The sequence below is a fragment of the Cupressus sempervirens genome, chromosome 3 (assembly GCF_028749045.1).
Source record: "Cupressus sempervirens isolate cs-2001-9-10 chromosome 3, ASM2874904v1, whole genome shotgun sequence".
Lineage (NCBI taxonomy): Eukaryota > Viridiplantae > Streptophyta > Pinopsida > Cupressales > Cupressaceae > Cupressus > Cupressus sempervirens.
This window is the reverse complement of record NC_143120.1, coordinates 806493391-806511521: the sequence shown is the minus strand read 5'-3', so window position 1 is coordinate 806511521 and position 18131 is coordinate 806493391. Positions and strand designations below refer to the sequence as shown.

General features: G+C 33.9%; 1 pseudogene across 1 annotated transcript; it reads right to left on the bottom strand.

Moving 5' to 3' along the window:
- Positions 1-11945: 11945 nt before the first annotated feature.
- LOC149569256 (uncharacterized) lies at positions 11946-15543 on the bottom strand (annotated as a pseudogene). The gene is made up of 2 exons (XR_016361739.1): positions 12622-15543; positions 11946-12524 (listed from the first exon to the last, which is right to left on the bottom strand). The product of XR_016361739.1 is annotated as an uncharacterized LOC149569256 (transcript).
- Between the last annotated feature and the right edge of the window lie 2588 nt (positions 15544-18131).

Here is an 18131-nt window from a genome sequence, read left to right as displayed (position 1 = left end):
AGGATGTCCCAATTCTTCCAAGAAGAACTAAAGCCATATCATCTCCTTGGCTACCTCAGTAGCAGTAACATACTCTGCCTTTGTAGTGGATAGAGCATTAATCTTTTGTAACCTATAAACCCAGCTCACAGCTGCCCCACCAACAGTAAAGGCATAACCTGTAGTACTCTACCTGGTATCAATATCCCCTACCAAATTTGAGTCAACATAGCCCTTTAAATAAGTAGTAGAGCCCCCAAAGTGTAAAAAATTAATGGATGTTCCTCTCAAATATCGAAGAATCCACTTGACAACATTCCAATGCTGAAATCCTAGATGACTCATATACCTGCTAACGACTCCCACTGCATGTGCAATATCTAGCCTAGTGCATACCATAGCATACATCAAGCTTCCTATAGCTGAAGCATAGGGTACCTTGGACATCTTATCCTCCTCTTCCTATGTCTTGGGACACATCTCCTTAGTCAATTTCAAATGACCAGGTAAAGGTGTGCTGACAGCTTTAGCATTCTCCATAGAGAAACGTTGCAACACCTTCTCAACATAATTAGCTTGAGATAGCGTCAATGTTCTGTTCTTCCTATCTCTGCAAATCTTCATACCAAGGATTTTTTTTGCTGCCCCCAAATCCTTCATAGCAAATGCATGTGCTAACTGGCATATCAACCCCTTAATATGATCCATGTTAGACCCAGCTACAAGCATATCATCGACATATAGAGATAAAATAATGTAGCTATCATCATCCAACCTCTTAAAATAAACACAATAATCTGAATGACACCTGTTATAGCCATGCTCATGCATAAACCTATCAAATTTTAGATACCATTGCTGAGGTGCTTCCTTCAAGCCATATAAACTTTTCTGCAATTTGCACACTAAGTTGTCCTTACCTTTGACCTCAAATCCTCATGGCTGGGCCATATATATTTCTTCATCCAAATCACCATGAAGAAAGGTTGTTTTAACATCCAACTTCTCTAAATGCAAATCTTCAGTAGCCACAAGACTTAAAATAGTATGGATAGAAGTCATTTTAACAATAGGAGAAAATATCTCATCAAAATCAATTCCCTTTTTCTGCGCAAATCCTTTTACAACTAACCTGGCCTTAAATATTTTCTTACCTCCTTCTTCTTTCAACCTGTAAACCCACTTATTCTATAAAGCCTTTTTACCTGCAGGCAACTTGTATAGATCCCATGTCTTATTCTGTAGCAAAGAGTCCATTTCATCTTTCATTGTAGACTCCCACTGAATGTTAGTATCCACCTGCACAGCTTCATCATAACTTTCAGCTTCACTAGCATCAGTACGTAAAATAGAATACAAAGAGGGAGAAAATCTTTGTGGAGGTCTAATTTGCCTCGTTGATCGTCTCACATTCACTAGTGTGTGTGGTATTTGTTGTTGCAGTTGTTGCACATCATGAGGAATGGCTGGAAAATTTGCTTTTGGACTATCATCCAGCACTACATAATCATCTTCTTTCTTCTCATGTTGCTGCAACAGATCTTTGTACAAAACATTTTCATTGAATATGACATCGTGACTTCTAACAATTTTAAGGTTTTCAAAATCCCAAAGCCTATAACCAAATTCATTATTGTCATATCCAACAAAGACACATTTCTTTGATTTAGCTTCTAGCTTGGCTCTATTTTCAGAGTCTATATGAGCAAAATCTTCACAACCGAAGGTTTTGAGAAAAGAATAACTCACCTTCTTACCAGTCCATGCTTCCTCTGGAATACCACAGCCCAAATGAGTAGAGGGATGTCTATTAATCAAATATGCTATAGTATTGATAGCCTCTACCCACATTTGTAAGGGCAACCCAACATGCAACCTCATGCTCCTTGCACACTCCATTATAGTCATGTTCATGCGTTCAGCCACTCCATTTTCCTGTAGAGTCCTTGGAATAGTGTTCTGTCTATGAATACCATTAGTGGAGCAATAATATTCAAATTCATGACTGTAATACTCACCACCATTATTAGATTTGAGACATTTTGATTTCCTACCAGTCTCATTTTCAACCAAGCATTCCATTTCTTAAAACTTTGAAATACATCATATTTTTGTCTAAGGAAATAAACTCATACTTTTCTAGTTGTGTCATCAATAAATGTAACATAATAATGAGAGCCACCAAGGGAAGATACTCGAGCTGGTCCCCATACATTCGTATGCACAAGCTCTAATTTCTCCTTTTTGTTTTCCTTCCCAGTCTTTACAAAACTCACTCTCTTTTGTTTACCATACACACAACTTTCACAGAAATCCATATTAACACATTTTAGACCTGGTAAAACTTTCTTTGAATGAAGTACTTTCATACCTTTCTCACTCATGTGCCCAAGTTTGTTGTGCCACAACACTGTATCAGAATCTACAACAGTTATTTGTTCTCCCTGCTCAACTGCAGCAATTGTTCCTGAACATTCATTTTTTGCTGAAACAATCAAAGTAGTAGGAACAATATGACCTGTACAAAGATATAAGGTTCCTACTTTCACACCTTTTGCTACTACAAGGGAACCTTTTTAAACCTTCCAATTTTTATCATTAAAAGTAACTACACAACCCTCATCACCGAGTTGCCCGGCTTAAATTAAATTTCTACTCAGCCTTGGAACATGTCTTACCTCATGTAGTAGCCAATGATACCCATTCTGCAACTTAATTTTAATTTTTCCCTTTCCAACAATCTGACAGGGTTCATTATCCCCTAAATAAACAAGCCCAAAATCCCCTTGGACATAATCAATGAAATAACCTCTATGAGGTGTAGCATGAAATGAAGCACCAGAATCTAAAACCCATGAACCATCAACACTCTCTAAAGATAGAAGCAAAGCATCCTCTTCGAATTTGTTACTTACCACATTTGTCTCCTTGTCTCCATCTGATTTATCTCCTTTATTTTTCTTTCGATTCCAGCAATCTTTCTTTTTGTGCCCTGGTTTCCCATAGTACCAGCAATCATTTGGTCATCTCAATTGAGACCTCCTCCCCTTTGACTTTCCTCTTGATTTCCCATGATTTCTAGAGTTACTTCCTCTTTCAGTCGTTCTGGCCCTGCTTTTTGCATTCAAAGCACTTCTTGATGTAGATCCACTTGAGGATTTCCTACAAGTTTCCTCACTCAAAACAGCATCGATCACATCATCATATTTTAGGGTACTAGATCTAGGAACAGAATTACAGACCACCATTACCAAGCCATTCCAGCTTTCAGGCAAAGAACACAAAATCAAGAGAGCCCTAATTTCTTCATCAAAATTGATACCCATGGAAGATAACTAACTAGTAATAGTATTAAACTCATTTAAATGATCTGCAACAGATCCACCTTCTGCCATTTTCATATTAAATAAACACTTCAAAAGAAATACCTTGTTTGAAGCGGAGGGCTTTTCATACACTGTCGCCAGGGGTTTTCATTAAATCTTCTATCATCTTTGCTTTTGTAATATTAAATGCCACCGATGGTGCCAAGCATAATCGACTGCTTCCAAGTGCCTTTCTATCCAAAAGATCACATTCAACCTCTAACATAGCTCCTTGATTCTTGGCTTTGCCTTCCAACAGCTTCCATAAATCCTTTTGATATAGATAGTCTTCTATTTGCATCTTCTATAACTGGAGGTGTTGCCCATTAAACCTGTCAACTCTTAGCTTACCCTCATCTGCCATCACTTCCACTCAACCGTGAGACTCCCACTTAACCATGAGACTTTCCTACAAAGGATAACTGAAAGACAACCTCGCTCTGATACCACTTGTTAGGATAAACCATAGAAAGAAATACAAACTACATGCAAATATAACCAATAACAAAAAATAATAGATCACACAAAAATTAACACAAGACACCAAGATTTAACGTGGTTCACCCAATCCCTGGGCTATGTCCACCAAACAGAAAGTCCGATCTTAATACAATCCAGTGATTACAACCTGATTACAATCTGTAATCCCTTACAGCTCAATACCGCCACAAGAACCAATTTCGCATCAAAACATAATGAAAAAATACCCAACCCTAAACCCTTTTATACAAGTATTAAACCACTTTAGAGTTATAAAATGTCAGCCATAATTAGCCATAACTTTAGTGGCGAATTTATGAATAGTGAATAGTACCAAAAAAAAAAAATTTGAGGCGATGCCCTGAACCCCACTAATTATGAAGTATGTATGGTACTTTCCTGATCAGTCACCACAATCTAACAGTGGATGTATTGTTGCATAGTATTAGCATTGGCCCTAGGAGTGGCCTTTTTGTTGTTACTTTTGGTTCCTTACCTGGCAATAGATTTTGGTAGTAGTATGGTTCCTATAATGTAAACTTCAAAATGTATATTAATAATATGATAATTTTAGCATTTGAATCATTGAGATCATGGTTTCATTGTCACACCTGTATCTAGCAAACACCTCTTTATTAGCCTAGTAAATTCAACATTGTTTAAATATGAAATTTAATTTATGCACTTTTTAGATAAGCAGTATGGTAGAGGATAGAACATGGTAATCCTTTTACTAGGTTTAGTTTTGCAAGAACTCCCTATTACTATGACATTTTCATGATTGCCTCATTGTATTTAAATTTTGGATATGAGTTTCTATGAAAATGATTAGGGATCATGCATGATTTCCGCATCACACAAAAGAACATAGGTTATTGCAAATTTCTCAATCAGTGGTTTCATATGGACCTTGTAATAAGTAATCAATATAGAAATATTTAGATTACTAATAAACTAGTTAGGAAAGAAGATTAAATTAACTTGATCTCAAATAAGATTGTAATAATGTTTTTAAATGTTATTAGGCTAAGGACTTTAGCTAAAACTAGATAGTGCTCTAAGAAATGGTTTGGGTTTACATTACTATCGACTTGTTATTAAAATAGTACAGTAATACAGATTAGTTTCACTCATTTTTTGCTAGATATTTTAACTAAAACAAATACTAGTTTGAAATGTATGTGTGCAGAGAAATTTCTCATTAGTTGAGATTATTGGGTGATACTTAAGGTGATGGGCACTAATCTTCCTATTTATAACATCAAATCAGGATGATTCGATAAATTCCTAAACATTTTCACACAAATTGAAAGATATATTTCAAATTTAAAATTAGGGAATGACACTTTTAAAACTGTATTATGTCTAGGACTTAGGTCCCTAGCAAGACTGGAGGATTTCTTACCTCATTCTTTCCTACCCATGTCCATTTGAATGGAGAACTCTGTAATTTCTTATTATTATTAATATAAATACAAGGCTTTGGTCATTTACCTATTTTACTAAATCACGACACCTTAATAATATATTTATTAATTTAACTAATAATATTATTTAGAGTTTATAATTAAAATAAAACATCTAAATAATTGTTATTAAATTCAATTAATATAAATATGCAAAAATTTGAATTTTAATTAAATCTTTAAAATTTAATTCATTTATTTAATTAATTTCTCAATTACTTAAATATTGAATTTTCTTTATTAAATTTTAATTAATTTAAATCAATAAATACTCTTTTAATTTGATTTAATTAAAATAGAAAATTATCACAGACCCACAAGATTAAATATGATAACTCAACTAAAGACAAAGAACATAATAAAAAACCAACGTCAAAATCATGAATTCATGTCACTTGACGAATTTAGAAGGTAAACAACTTAGATACTCCTCCTACTTTCTGGGCAATTTTCTTAAGGTTAGGATTTGGACTCAAGAATTATCTCCCCACTTATACCATTGAGATACTATGATAGGGTACACTCATCCTAAAAATTTAGGGAAGTCGATACTTAGTACCTACAATTTGCATAAAATTCATGTATGTACATACATATATATTCTAAACTTAATAGGCAATGGCAAGGAGTGGTGCATTGTGGAGATCCTGATTAGCAGGTGACTATGACTACCTCTCTCAACCACATTAGGAACACCAATCATAAAGTAAAATAGACAAGTACACCATATACATTCAAGTATGGGCTAAGTAACCATCAAAACTACATATATACCATTCATCTAACTAACATCATGAAATAATTGAAAGTCACTATTTGAACTTCCATATATGATTATGTAAATAATCATGAATACATGAAATAAATAAGTAACTCATCAAATATATAAATTGAGTATGAAATACATCTAATCAAATCCGGTAACCAAGTATCACTAATCATATAACACAATCATCAAACTAGCCTAAAAAAATCTAATAATACAACAGAAGAGTTGTCTAGGGGTAGGCATTACATCCACTCCCCCTAGACTTAGGCTTACTCCTAGAATCCTATGAGAATCTAACACTACAATCTGTAAAGTAAACTAGGGGTAGGCATTACATATCTTGGTACCTTTGAGATAGTTTTCTTTCAGGTGTTTCTTTGACCTAGATGTTGGTTATGACTTGTGGATTGTTATCAATCTAGGACTTGAGATTATCTCCTTAGCACGGTGGGGTAGGCTATCTAGGTTCCATGAGGTCAGGTGGCAGTGCATTTTTCTTATACCATTAAGATCTGGCAATTGTATGTAGTTGTTGGATGTACCTATGCAGTTGAACCGTTCTATATGGTCTTATATTTATGTTGGACGGTTATATTCTTTTGTATTGTATTTGTTTATTAGAGATCTTGTGAGATGATGTATTTTATTTATGATGTATACTGTTTGAGCTTTTCATACCCTATGACTTGTACAGTGGATGATTATGCATTTTGTTTATGCCAAGTGGAATCCTATGTAATTGTATATTAGTTAAATGGATTTGTACTTGTGATTATTCTCTGATGTGAATTTGTTGTGTATTAGTTTATTATTAAACATGATTCAACATCACGGGACCCTTAAGAGATGTAATCTATTTATGATGGTTGTAGGTATGTGAATTATTGCTTCTGCTATTATATCTATTGTTGTTTAATTATTATCTTTAAAAAACCATTTGACAAACTTAGTAAACCTTCAGGTTAATTTCTTTTGGGCCCTTGGTAGGGCATTACTATCTATGAATCAAATACTGATTTATGATATATTTTTCAAATTCTATTGAAGAGAGACTAAGTTAAATTTCCATCCCAAAACTCACTCCAAATCCTAATTGGGAATAAGGTCACAAGTTCTAGTTGTGGACAATAGATCCAATCTCACTAAAATGTAAGTGCCCAAGATAGTGTTAGAACAAATGACCTTCAATTTTGAAAACCATCAAATCTTAGATATTTTAGACAACAATATATGTATCATATAAGATGCAATTTTAAAAATGTTTATTAACTAATTAAAAATAAAAAATCTTATATATTTTTTAAATTTCAAATAATAAATAAACACAATAAAAATATAATTTATATATGTCATAGACAACAATGATATTTTAAAACCCTGACAACATTTGTTCTCACAACTTTTATTTGGCAATCTAATTATTCCACAAATTATTAAAAGTGAACACTTTAACCCACAGTATCCTAAAAACCTTACCAACCTACCTAAGGACTCATAGAAGAATAAGAATATCAAACAAAAGAAAAAAAATACCATGAATTGGTTAAATATTTTCTCTTAAAAGCTCCCCGTAGCATAAGATCAACTATTCTCCCTTACTCCGTTTGGTAGTTGGAATTTGATGGGAATGGAAAAATCTAACTATTAGAATTCAAAAATTCAACGTTTGGTTGTAAACACGAAAAAGTAGAATTAGAATTTATTAATTCTTTTTTAGCCCAAAATGAGCATAGCAAAATTCCTACTTAAAAGATGGAATAGGAATAGTCTATTCGTATTCCATTTTTAAAAAACCAAATTTTATATCTTATCAGGTCTAACCCTAGTTGCATAAGCCAAATTATTGGAAGTTATTTTTTGGTGAAATGTGGTGAGATAGACAATGATAGAGGCATAATCGAGGAGTTTGAACAGATTTTTTTCAAATGTATTGAGTAAGCCCAACTCTAAAAAGAATTGTTAATGTCATTTGATGCTAAAGTATTTAAATTTTAAAAATACTTATTCCAATTCCAATTTCAATTCTTGCAACCAAACATAGAAGACGCATCTTCCAACTCCTCTTTGGGTCTAAATGATATTCTAGAAATTATTTTAAGAATGTGTGAATTATAAAAGTGAACTTATTCCAGTATTACTAAATGCGGCCAATTCCCACAACCAAACAAAAAAGGTTTTTTTTCTATTCAACTCCCAGTTTAATTGTAAATTAAGCTGATTTCCCCATAAACTAAGGATTTGCAAATTGGAGAGCTTGGTACCAAGGTCCAGTCAGTTTCTTTAGGCATAGATCTAATTCAATCAGTCTGGAAAGATTTGTTAAAGAGCTAGGAAGGGTCCCCGATAAGTTATTTCCCCAAAGGGTGAGTATTTGTAAAAGATTGAGCATGCCCAACTTAGAGGGGATGGGACCTAATAGCTGATTCTAGCCAAGAGTGAGCAACTATAGTTGAGGTAGGATTCCCAATTTGGAAGGAATGTAGCCTGAAAGCTCAATTTCTCCCAAATCCAATTAAACTAAAGAGGACAAATTTTTGAAAGGATGCTCACTATTCAAAACATGTCCAATAATTATATCCCATGTTGCTGTCCAACAATTATATCCCATGTTGCTGAACAAGAGCACGGTGAGAAAAGTGAAGATATAAATTGAAAGAAGATCATAAATGGAAAAAATGGACACTAAGGATATTTTGTATGGTAATCCACTCTCTATAGATGATATTAGTCACTGATCCTTCAATTTAGCTCGTCCATCTCTTATGTAGTATATTACCATTGCACCATGAACATGTGACAAACAAATTAAACTATAAGATTTACATTTACTATTCAAATTTAAATAAGGGCTACATGCGCCAAAGATCTTGCCTTCATGTTTTTATGGTTGAATGAAGTAGCTTTTGCAATGATCTCTATCTTGTCAACACCTTTGTGTTTTACTAATGGGATTTTAATTAACTACAATCCCATCTTTAAATTTTTTTTTTTAAATTGAATAATGTACAAACCATAATTATTTTGAAGTTTCATTTGTAGTTTTCTCGGCTTTATATATATATATATATATATATATATATATATATATATATATATATATATATATATATATATATATATATATATATATATATATATATATATATATATATATATATAAAAGCTGGTATTATATGAATGAACTACCAATTTCTACCAATTCAATTATAAGCTGAAATATTTAATATTAAAAAATAAATTGTTGATTAATTTATTCAAACTACCAAAATCTCTACTAAGTTTGAGGGGTAGTATTAGAGCAAGATTGTAAAATAGTAGCTAGTAAAACATAGTGTAAACTTAAAGAAATAACATTTTACAATTGGCAAAAATAAACATCAATGTAAAACTAATAAATATATTTAAAATAAGAAATGTAAAATATTTAACTTTATATTTGAAATTGTGATAATTAATATTGATTAGACATTCATTAATTAAAATATCTAAATTATACAACTTTAAAAACATTTAACTCTATAAATTCATATGACTTCTTCTTCATAAAGTATCTTAAATAATAAATGTATTTAAAATAAAAAATACAAAACATTTAACTCTATATTTGATTAAAATATCTATATTTGAATAACATTTTACAAATTACAAAAACTAAACATTAATGTAAAACTAATAATAAATATATTTAAAATAAGAAATATAAAACATTTAACTCTATATTTGAACTTGGTAAGGAAAAAAGAGAGGGATAATTAATATTGATTAGACATTCATTTGTGAAGTGGAAGATAAAGATGATTGTTTTTGCAAAAAGTTAATAACCTTGTCACAAATATGGAAAAAATAAAGTTGTAATTAATGCATTCATTAATAGAGTTGTTAGAAAATATTTGTATTTTTGGTAAAAAAAATTGAATTTTTTCATTGTCGTTTTTTATCATGGACCAATACAATTTTCAAAAAATTATATTTTCTAATTTCAAAAAAAATGCAAATTAATATAACTTTTGAAAACATTAATATATCTTCAAATTTTTAAATTTATGTAACTCATGTGGAATCACATATTTCATTAGTTTCGTGTCGAAGGGAAGAACTAAATATTCACCTTTTGACTAAATATTCACATTTTGTGTAACAATTAGTTATAAAACTGTAAAAATCTCTATTTCATCTATTTCATAAAAATAAAGTCGGAGTCCCCTCATAGGGCCCCTGCCTAAGTGATTCATAGCAGACATTACAATCTCAGGACACAATTACAATGAGTTGATGCTTTAATACATTTGGATATCTAACCAATAGGACGATGTGGGATATTATCCGTTGGAACTCATAAGAGGAAATACAATCTATTAGACTGTTACCAAGAATCGCGGGAACTGAGTGAACTCCTGATTGGTAGGATATTATATATTTGAATTCTATTGAAGAGAACATGTTAAATTTCCCATCCCCAGCTCACTCTAAATTCTAATTGGGAATATTAAAATACGGTTCTAATTGGGGATACTACAGCCAATTTGAAGAGTGCAAGTGCGTGAGACAGTGGAAGAGCAAAGGACAAAGCTGAGTATGTGTGAAAAGATCATATGAGCTGCCAGAACTCGTTTGGTGATTCGAAAACAGAGCATAACATTGAACAGACGATAGAGTTACAGTAAACATCTGATTGGGCTCATATAAATAAGAGAGGATTTTGTTTGGATATATTGTTTTGTTTTCTTCTAATTATGTTTGTGAATTTCAAATTTGGTTGCAGAGAGAATCTGTCTGTATAGTTTGTGAATTCTGTGAGGGGAGAATTTCGTTCTCGCATCAATCCGTTATTCATTCCAGAAGACTTCATTTATTTACAACATATTGTCAAACAGTTAGCATGCCTCGTCTATGCGTCATATTTTGGAGTTATTTCTACTAGAAATTGAACTGAAATAAAACCAATCTCCCTTAACTATCCTTACATGTTGAGGAAAAATTCCATGCAACTATCCTTCAGAGATAAATGAGAGAAATTCGAAATCCCTTTCGCATCGAATTACACACAAGGTGCATCCTGTGCATGATAGGAGACCGTGTCTAAATATATAAACTGTTGCGAAAAATGACACCTTTAAAAATATCCACAGCGTCTGGGTGATATTGTAAAAGACATCAGAGCAGTATTAACTATATACGTAGGTGCAAATATTCAAACATTTACATTTATACATTACCAATAATCTTAGGCTATTTAAGAAGTCTGTTCTTACTGATATTGGATGCAGTTCATTAGGACTTCCAATCCGTTCTAGATAATTGCAACCTCTATCTCAAAGCCACAATGTTGTTAGTCTCTGCCAAGGTAGCTAAAGAAAATTGAAAACTGTACAAAACTTAGGAAATATAATAATAGCCTGAACTTAAATCCACTCGAGAGTCCATACTGATAATACCAAATTATCGTCTTTCTCGAGCATTTTGCAGAGCGATATGGAATTCTTAAATAAATTGCATTCAAAACAATTCTTCAATACTGCTATAGAACCTTCTTAGGCAGATGATATTTAGGATAGTGTAAGATTTTGAACAATCAACTAAAGGGTAGTATCTAAAATTTAATGAATTCTTCAAACAGCTCAATGGTCTATTGTTTATTGACTGTTCCAAATGATTTAGACAATTTTGAAAAAGGAGGCCCAGAATATTGTTATTCATGCTTCATCCTTTTATGGACATGAACAGATCATCCAGATTGATGTCATGCTTTTAAGCTCGGAGGTAAGCAAATATCAACGAATGAAAGGGGAAAAAAATCTTACATTTCTGTTTATTATGAAAGGAACATAGTATATATGGACAGCATTCTACTTTCTCAATCTAGTATAATGCAATTGGACATAGATCAATTTGAACAGCTTACAAGCTTAAAGAAACATAATTTATCCTCAGGAGGATTCTACATTAAAGAAGACAAGCCTGTGATGGAAGACGAACTTGAAACCAGCAAACGTAAAGGATGAAATCTCTCTATCAAATCAGTGAACATCTAAAACGTAGAGCTTTGACTGTCAGATGCCAATGTTTCTGCACGATTGGTATTACCAAGGAGGTCTGATATGGTAGATGTAAAATTAGAAGCAGCTGCACCTCCCATTAAAGATGTCTTCAGACTCTCCAAGAACCTCGCTACGTCTCTCGTGGAAGGTCGTTCTCTTGGGGATTCACTGGCACAAAGCAAACCAAGATGAATGAAAGAAAGAAGACATCCATTGTTTTCCATGTTTTCATTCGCATCTCTCAATAGCTGGCTATCAACTATATCTGCCACTCTGTCTGGTAAAGCTGACCTTACCCACTTTTGCAAGTTTAGGTTTCCCACGAACATGTCATCACTTGGCCTCTTCCTTGTAACCATCTCTAGTATCAGAATTCCATAACTGTAAACATCTCCCTTTGTAGAAATACCATCGCACAATCCGTACTCTGCAATCAATATCAATTTCATTGATGAAAAATCTATAAAGGCTATTAAAAGAAAATGATATTGTACATATATTATAGAAGAACATAAAAAAACTACCTGGAGCAATATACCCAATAGACCCTTTGAGCGCAAATGTCGTTGCACTAAGAGAATCTATAGAGTTTGTAGTGGTCAAACGGCATATACCAAAATCAGTCACAAGGGCTGTCATGTTGTCGTCCAGCAGCACATTGCTAGGCTTCAGATCACAGTGCACAATTTGCAGAGGGCAATCATGATGTAAATATTCAAATCCATGGGCAACATCAACAGCAATGCTCAAACAGTCACTCAATCCCAAGTTACAAATTTCCTGACCGTCCCTATCAGGATGCAAATGTTTCTCCAAGCTCCCATTTGATGCAAATTGAAGAACTAAACCTTCAAAGCCAGGGTAGGAAAACGCACTGAGGATTTTAATGAGGTTTCAGTGTCGAATCCTCCCTAGCACTTTGCATTCTGTTTTGAAGCTCTTCTGACCGTCTTCATTCTGCAGATTAAGAGCCTTGATTGCAACTATCTTACCATCCCTCAAAATGCCTTTGTAGACTGATCCAAAGTTACCCGTTCCAAGCAAGTTTGACTAATCGAAATCAGCTGTTGCAATTACAAGCTCTTTATAAGAAAATTTTTGATAGCTAAGCCGCTGAAAAATAAAGTTTGTGGGATGTAATAGCTGGTTTGAAAATTTATGTCTCCACAGAACTCCTAAGAAAAAGGAGCACAATATAAACCCAATTATTCCAACAACTGATAAGGCTATTTTCTTAAGCAATGAATGCTTTTCATGAATCTTCTTTGGGCATGGAGGCAATGAATAGTTCGTTGGACCACAGAGGCCAGCGTTTCCCATCAACAACACTATAACAGTTCTATTTGGAAACAACCCTCCTGGTGGAATCTGCCCTGACAAATTATTGAAAGAAACATTCATGTACTCAATTGCTTTCAATGTTGTTAGGGACTTTGGCAGTGAACCTGATAAAGAATTGCAAGAAAGATCCATTTCTAGGAGATTTTGTAATTTGGAGATTGAATCTGGAACTGGACCTTCAAAGGCATTGTGAGACAGATTGAGATGCTCTAATTCTGTGCAGTCTCCTAGAGATCTCGGAATCAGCCCAGTAAGTCGATTTCCGGAGATGTCTATGGCCTGAGCCATTGCAATTTTACTAATCTCCAGTGGCAAGGACCCTTCCAGAGAATTCCATGAAAGGTTGAGGTAGAATGCCAGATTTTGAAAGCTGGCAATGACATCAGGAGGTATCCTTCCCACCAGTTTATTGTAAGATAAGTCAATCAGCTCCAACTTCTGACACCCTGATAAACTAACAGGGATCTCTCCTGACAAGCTGTTGTGCTGAAGTAAAAGGCGTCTTAACTGTTGGGGAATACAAAGTGAATCTGGTATTTCTCCAAATAGCTGGTTATGACTAAGATTTAGGAGTCCCAGATGTTGCATCTGGCCTATCTCACTTGGAATGCTTCCTTCTAATTTGTTCCCACCCAACAACAATCTTTCCAACTTCTGGAATCTTTTGATTTCAGATGGAATATTGCCACTGAAAAGATTATTGCTTAAACCTAAATAGGTCAAATTTGTTAGATTGGCAATCTGCTATGGTATGCTTCCGCTTATCGTGTTGTTTGACAAAACCAAGTAATTGAGACTAGAAGACAGTTGGCTTATGGATTGGGGCAACATACCAGTGAGATGATTATTATTCACTATTATTTCTTGCAAGTGGGAGCAATTTGTGAGAGATGTTAGGAAGGCCAATTCGTTACTGCTACCACTAACAAGTTGATTCGTACGTAGGTTAAGCTGGGTAAGGAAGGTTAACTTACCCAGCTCGATTGGCACCATTCCACTGAGCTGGTTTACAGATAACTGAAGTTCTGTGAGGTTGGAACAATTTCCAAGGGAGTTTGGTATATGACCGCTAAGCTGATTTCCCCATAAAGAGAGGCGTTGCAAATTGGAGAGCTTGGTACCAAAGGCCCACGGAATATGACCACTAAGCTGGTTTAGAGGTAGCAGTAATTCAGTCAGGGTTGAAAGATTTGTAAGATTTGTTAAAGATGTGGGAATGGTGCCTGACAAGTTATTTCCCCCTAAAGAGAGGATTTGCAAATTGGAGAGCTTGTTACCAAAGTCCCACGGAATATGTCCACTAAGCTGGTTTAGATGTAGCGCTAATACAGTCAGGGTTGAAAGATTTGTTAAAGATGTGGGAATGGTGCCTGACAAGTTATTTCCCCCGAGGTAAAGAAACTGCAGGTGAGCGAGCATACCCAACTCGGGGGGGATGGGACCCGACAGCTGATTCCCGGAAAGGTCGAGGCTCTGTAGTTGAGGCAGGGCTCCCAATTCGGAAGGAATTGTGCCTGACAGATCATTTTCGTTCAATTCCAATTCAACTAAAGAGAACAGATTTTTGAAAGAAGGGAAAATGACACCTGTGATATTGTTCATTCCCAAATAAAGGAACTTCAAACTTGAAAGGAGACTCAGCTCAGCCGGAATGCTGCCATGTAGTTGGTTAACTCTGAGATTCAGGTCATACAAACTGTGACAAGGAGAAAGAGAGGCGGGAATTGTTCCTTGTAACTGATTGTCCCATAGCCAGAGAACCAGAAGATGGGTAAGTTGGCCGAGTTGAGGAGGAATGGTACCGGTGAGGGCATTCTGTGAGAGGTCGAGGGATTGAAGAGAGGTGAGATTACCCAGCAGGGGAGAGATGGTGCCATCTAAATTCATATTTGATAAGTTGAGGGCGACGACCGAGTGAAAGGAGGGATCGCAGGTAACGGCAGACCAATTACAGAGCGGGTGCAGGGTGGTCCAATCAGGTAGTGCAGAGGCGTTGGGCGAAATTATAGTCGCTTTGAATTGCAAGAGCAATTGTTGCTGTTGGGAGATATTCAGAGCGGAGGCTGGAAAGACGTAGAGCATGATGAACAGAAGAGTAGCCATGACAGACTGGGCCAGGGCAGGGGGACGCACGGTGGGAATCAGTTAAAATATGAGATGGGGTATAAATAAGTCAAGTCATTGCATTTTAATCCTTTGAGACTGGATGGTAAAGGAGTGGACGTCCTCAAAAACCTATCAATATGTGGCCTGTCATCTATTGTTAGTGTAGTATTTAATACGATGTTTAAAAACAAAAGAAAATTATATGTTTGGTCAGAGCACAATTTGATAGTGTAGAAAGTCAAATAATCCAGTATTTAGATTACTTAGATTATTAATAAGAAAAATCTTATTCATAAAGTATGCTTTAGATTAGTACGATAAATTGAGCTTTCACGGGAGACGAGAAAAATCTTGATGAGTGAACGGTTAAAGTGGCTAAACATGTGTTTAAATTTTACATGCCACTTTTATAAGAAGTCTATTCGACAGGCGAGATATGTCTGAAGTCAATAGAATCTTGACCCAAACATACGTCATTGAACGTTCTCGTACGCAAAAGAAATCTGTGCAAAATCTGCGCAAACATGGAGTATGTGATGGGCACCAATTTCAACCGGTGCCAACAAATTTCCACAACGTTGGTCTGTCCGCTGCAACTCTGACCGTAATTCATTGTCATTAGTCAATCATTGATTCTTTATCCTCCCGATACCCAAAAAAAAATAAAAAAATAAATAAAAATAAACAATTGAAAGAAAAGTTGTGCGCTAATTTTCTGCAAAGTTCTTTAGTCCAAGACTGAGAGCATAAATTTATTTCAGGTCAATGTTTTATGGACTGAGACTTACAAGACAGGAGATTTCGGGTCAAGCTATCATGGATTCATTCAATAGATTTCGGGAGATAAGATAATATAAATTTATTAATGTATTATGTACTCTTAAAATTTCTAATTTTCTACCATATTCATTATATTATTAATTAATAAAAAATATTATATTTGCTACATTTTTATTTCCAATTAGTTAATTTTTTCAATAATTAATAATACAACAAAGGGTACAATAGACTTTGTTTAAAAGTTTTAAATATAAAACATTTTTATTGGAATCAATACCAAGTTACTAAAAGTAACTGGTTACATCAAATAGTTGGATGAGACAATTTAATACAAATGCAATATGACATGACATGACACAATGCTTTGTAAAATAGGCCAAGAGTTAGCACATGACAGCGGCTTTGATGACTTGTATAACCTATTCACATGACTCTATAGGTTGTTCATTCAAAATGTTTATCATTACTCAAGCCTTGATCACTCTGATGATTTTGATAGTTCCATTCATCAATTTAATAACTTGATATTAATTATTTATTTTAGAAATTTTCATAATGATTTAAATAATTATTTATAATTGAAAAGTGGAGTTTTTTTTTTTTTTTTTTAAATCAAATTTTGTCATGTGCATAATTTTTAATAGGGCCCAAGGCAAGATCAGTCGTTATTATTTGTTAATATTAATTATTATCATATATTAAAGCAATAAATTATTTTTTGTATAAATATTTCTTAAAATCGAAATAAAATAAGCAATGTGATTTTATAAAAAAATTTAATCAAAAAGAAATATAACCTCTACCAAACAAATCCAATAGTAAAAAAAATTGTTTTCTTAAAATTAATTTTCAAATAAATATATTTAAAAACTTTGGAAGTACAATGAATTGATTATAAAAATTAATTATAAAGAGCAATTGGAATCAAAATAGTTAACTTTTATGTTTTACATGGATTTATTTTTTTAAAAAGAATGCTAGTAATTTATCCAATGGAAAACAATTGAATCGCATGCCCTAAATTATTTCTTCCCCATCCTCCATCCTCCATCCAGTGCTCCATTGCATCCTTTCAAAAATCTATCCTCTTTAGTTGAATTGGATTTGGGAGAAAGTGAGCTTTCAAGCTACATTCCTTCCAAATTGGGAATCCTACCTCAACTATAGTTGCTCACTCTTGGCCGGAATCAGCTATTAGGTCCCATCCCCTCTAAGTTGGGCATGCTCAATCTTTTACAGATACTTGCCCTTTAGGGAAATAACTTATCGGGGACCCTTCCTAGCTCTTTAACAAATATTTCCAGACTGATTGAATTAGACCTATGCCTAAAGAAACTGACTGGACATATTCCACAGGACCTTGGTACCAAGCTCTCCAATTTGCAAATCCTTAGTTTATGGGGAAATCAGCTCAGTTTACAATTAAACTGGGAGTTGAATAGAAAAAAAAACCTTTTTTGTTTGGTTGTGGGAATTGCCAGCATTTAGTAATGCCAGAATAAGTTCACTTTTATAATTCACACATTCTTAAAATAATTTCTAGAATATCATTTAGACCCAAAGAGGAGATGGAAGATGCATCTTCTATGTTTGGTTGCAAGAATTAAAATTGGAATTGGAATAAGTATTTTTAAAATTTAAATACTTTAGCATCAAATGACATTAGCAATTCTTTTTAGAGTTGGGCTTACTCAATACATTTGAAAAAAATCTATTAAAACTCCCTGATTATGCCTCTATCATTGTCTGTCTCACCACATTTCACCAAAAAATAACTTCCAATAATTTGGCTTATGCAACTAGGGTC